This window comes from Triticum urartu, chromosome 2, assembly GCF_003073215.2.
Source record: "Triticum urartu cultivar G1812 chromosome 2, Tu2.1, whole genome shotgun sequence".
NCBI classification, from domain to species: domain Eukaryota; kingdom Viridiplantae; phylum Streptophyta; class Magnoliopsida; order Poales; family Poaceae; genus Triticum; species Triticum urartu.
This window is the reverse complement of record NC_053023.1, coordinates 727780808-727785416: the sequence shown is the minus strand read 5'-3', so window position 1 is coordinate 727785416 and position 4609 is coordinate 727780808.

The window sequence follows — 4609 nt, the reverse complement described above, 5'->3', positions numbered from 1 at the left end:
GCCACTTGCCGGGTCTGGGACACACACTGGTCCGGTGTGCTCTCAGAGGTCGCCGCCGCCTACTGCCACCGCTCCATCTTCAGAACTGTACTAATGCATCAACCTTGCTCGGTTCACTTATCGTCGACGCCACCATGACGCCTCCTGCCTGCGCGCAAACAACTGAACACAGCGTGGTCGCCACTGATACACCTCAGCGCCATGCTGCCAAGTACCACCAGCCGACACAGCTTGAAGCCCTTGGAGGATCTGTCGTACGTAGCACCTGCCGACCAGGCATGACCAAGCGTAGCACCTGTCGATCAGGCATGACTTGATATCTTCACCGAAGCTTCATGCAAGATGAAGCCGCTCCACCTCCTTCCTCTAACTTCCAACGCTGCTCCACAGAACGATGCTCCCAAGAGAGAAACGACACCGCAGTGCCGCCATCGTCCGGTCTAGAACACCAGATCCTAGGGTTTCCCCCAGAGCAATACGAGTGGGTCAACGGTAGTCACATGACGATGCCTTCATCAAGGTAACGATGTGGAACGCCGCCATCGCCCGTCGTCGGCTCGGTTTTCACTGGCAACTACGTCTCCCCGACTCGCAGCTGGTGCCAGATGACGGATCCCGAGAACCGAACACCCAACCTCAAGCCGACCACTTCTGACGGAAGAGATGATCACCACCGCCGGCTGCACCGGTCAGAACAGATCTGATCGGAGGTGTCACCGACGAGACCACCAGGCCCTCCAAGCCGCCGTCGCCGATCTGAAGGCAGCATGCACGCCACCACAGCCAAGCCGGCCGCCGCCGGCCGCAGCCGCTGCCGCCGCCCGAAGGGCCATCCGCAGCGGCCGCAGCCCTGGCCTCCACCGCGCCAAGCCGTCGCCATCTAAGGACGGGCCGGCCTCCCGCTGCCTGCAGCCATCCGCCGCACCGCAGATCCCAGATCGGTCACGCCACCACACGCCTTGGGGTCTGCCCTACCCCGGAGACGCGCGAGAGAGGAGATCCCCCACCACCGCCGTCGGCCCCCGGGCTTAGCCCGGCGGCGTCTTCCGGCGGCGGCGGAGGGAGAGGAGGAGGGAGGTTGCGGCGGCGACGGTTAGGTTTCTGGCCACCCGAGTCGCCCTAGGGGAGGACGACGCGGTAGCACTTATCAGGCACACTTGAACACTCATATCTGTGAAAATACACTATTATATGAGCAGACAAGAATTGAAATTGACAAAGCCACCACAGCCACCTCGTAGTTGAGGAGCACGTCATCTACCTCTGAAATGTTAAGACAATATCTATCATATATGCAAGTTGAAAATGACATCATTAGAATTTGTCTATATTGTAAACGGCATGAGCAATGTTATGTTTATTCACATTAGTCCACGAGAAACGGGAAAGAAAGTAAATAAATTGTACACATGCCATGCTAGGAACATGTATTTGAATCCATGGCTTATGATAAATAGAAGTACATTCACAGTAGTATTACTAATCACAACATTTTAGGAAGACACAACTCATTATGGTCCACAGATCTACCTTATGTTACCCAATACACAAATAATTGTATTAACATCCTAACCGAATGTGTCGTGTGCACAACAATTCCTGACGGTTTAATGGTTGGATATCTTTCCTTGTTAAACATTGTGGTTTGGTTATGTCTTGTCCAGTATCTTGGTTGTACATAGCACAAAGTCTATATTCACCGCATAGGCACACTAATAATATCCTCTTACCTCCGAGTAGTATTAGCACGCCCTTGGATCTATCCTAATTAACTAGTCTTATTGATTTGATGAAATTCTCAAGATGAAAACCATGTGGTAAAGAAGAGAGTAGACAAAAACGGAGTAGTACTCTATTTACATACCCTTGGATCATACTCTGCAATCTTCTTGATGAGGCTAATGTCCCGGAGGGGCCTTGTCTACAGACTCAGTGCATCCACTATGCGCTTGGCTGGCTTGTCATTCTCTCGAAATAGGCTTTCGCCCCACTTTATAAATAAAGCAATAAACCAGAGTCCATGGCCGAACGATACAATATGGTGGGGAGGCCCCCTTACACAGCAGATCAATAGATAAAACATAAGCCTAGAACAAGCCTAACACCTCGCCGAGGCACAGACAGGGACCCCTAAGCTCAAAGACAACGCCCCAGGAGGGTTAAGGCACGAAGCGTCGCCGCTGCCGAGTCCGAGAGCAGACAACGATTTTCACCGTGAGCCCTGGCACAGGTACTGGATCCACGACGCTGTCTTCAAGAAGCAAGCGACACCCACAGGCGTCACCGTCGCCGGCGTCAGAAGCGCGGAGCTTTCGCTCGGTCACTTGCCTGCACCATCACATGGAGAACATGCCACTACCACAACGAGGGTCAAGCTTGCCCACCCCAGATCTGGGCACTGCCAGAGCAGTCCTGGGCCTCCTGCCACTACATCCCTAGTCGCCCTCATGACCTAAAGATGGAGTCACCACCGCCACTACGGAGCCTGCCAGAAAGCCAACCATGAGGCCCGCCGTCCGGGGCCGCCTCCCCGGCATCCATGCCCCTAGGAACCGCCGACCATCTCCGTCGCGAGAACCCGACCACGGTAGTAAGAGTGAAAGGGACCACCTTTCACCCCTAGCCCGGTATCAGCCAACGGGTTTGGGTCGGCACCTCCATAGTAGGAGGAGCCCACACCTGTATCCTCATCCGGTCCCGGTGAACCAGTGGGGAGACAACCCGGTGACTACCGACGGCCACCGCGAGCACGCTCGAACGACGCCATATCCGTGATCAGTGGTGCCGATCTGTCCGACGACACAGTGATGCGCGACGAGAAACCTCGGACCGACGCCACCACAACGCAACAGGAGAGAAGAACACTAACAAATAAGCTTGCACCCGTGCGGACCAAGTCGGCTCCCTACACCTGTGCGCCGACGAACGACATCCACCACCGCATACCGGATACGCACCATCACGACACGCCGGAGAGACAAACCGTCAGCACCGACCTCCTGAAGCATGGACCACCGTTGCCAAGGAGCAGCAGGCCGCCCTACTGCCGCCCGTGGGATCCAAGCCGTCGGCCCGAGTCCGTCGCCCACCATACCGCCCACCCAAAGAGCGAGCAGCCGCTCCCCGTGGCGCCCTGGACTGGGCCACCATGGCCCGCTGCCCGCGCCGCCCGCCAGCCTGCCAGAACGGGCGACCCAAGAGAACTTGGAGCTCCAAGGATCCAGGCCACTGGCCCAAGTCCTCATTGAGTAGATCTTGGAGATCCCATGAGAACTTGGTCTCCTCCGGCTCCGGCGTACTGGGACTGCCCACCATTGTCCTTACCGTGTTGGCCATGCGCATCCACGCCCGCTCCTGCACCGACGCGTCAGCTGTGCTCAACTATAGCTGCCGGACTCCGCCTCCCGATACATACAGAAGCTTTTGCTCGCGGATGCATGGTGGTGTGGCTTGGTTTCGTGTCGCCGTCGCCACCTTGCCGGCAAGGCAGCGAGGAATCAGATGCTACCACATAACCGTGGCCATACGATGAAGTTAGATCCAAATTTCCTAGGCAGGCCAGCCGACAATGCTGTCGAGACTCGAGGCGACGAGCGTAAGCCGGAACGATATGCGTTTTAGTTGTTGTAGCGAATGAAAAGAAAACCCAAATGACCTCCACACGTGTGGCATGTTTGTACTTCACCCACACGCGTTAATACACGTTGATTCTGTTTTGCACGAATTCTAAAGGAATCTATTAGATTTTCAGTGCCACGTGGGCTTCATCGTGTGTGTGGGCATTGAAGAGTTCACCCACACGACCCGCAACACGCAGTTGCCAGCTGCGCTGTGTGGGCGAACTAGTTTCTGCCCACACAGTCACCACCTAGTCCACGCGTGTGTGGGCGAACTGCTCTTTGCCCACATGACGTTCGTACGTTATTAGATGGCAACTGCAGTTGCGTGTAAGTGGCAACTAGGTAAACACGCATGGCAAACTATGATTCATTGCTAGATGGCAACTGCAGTTGTGCGTATGTGGCAACTAAGTAAACACACATGGGAACTATGATTAACCATACATGGCAACTATGATTAATCATACATGGCAACTATGGTTGGACCACATGTGGCAACTAGTTAATCACACATGGCAACTATGGTTTGAATACACGCGGCAACTACCGTTACTTAGACATGGCAAACAAGTTGCCATGCTTTTACAACTACATTTGCCATCTCGGGTGACTAAATTGCCATCCCCCGGGGTAACTAAAGTGTCATCCCACTGGTGCACCATGACGTGTGGGCAGATTTTGCTTCGTGCCACACACGCGGGCTGAGGATGAGTAGTAGGTTTGTTGGGCGTGTGGCACGAAGTAGCTACGCCCACACGTGTGGACAGTTCTAATGTTTGCCCACACATGGTCCGTGTGAGCTGCCTCCTGCTTACGCCACACATGATGTGTGGGCGGACGTCTAATATGCCACATGTGTGGGCGTTATCAGCATCCAAAGAAAAAAGGGAAGGGACGTCGTCCCCTGATCTTCTAATGTCGGCCCTACACCGATGGAGTACCATGAACTTTTTTTGGCGAAAAGGATGAAGTCTAGATTCACCGAAACT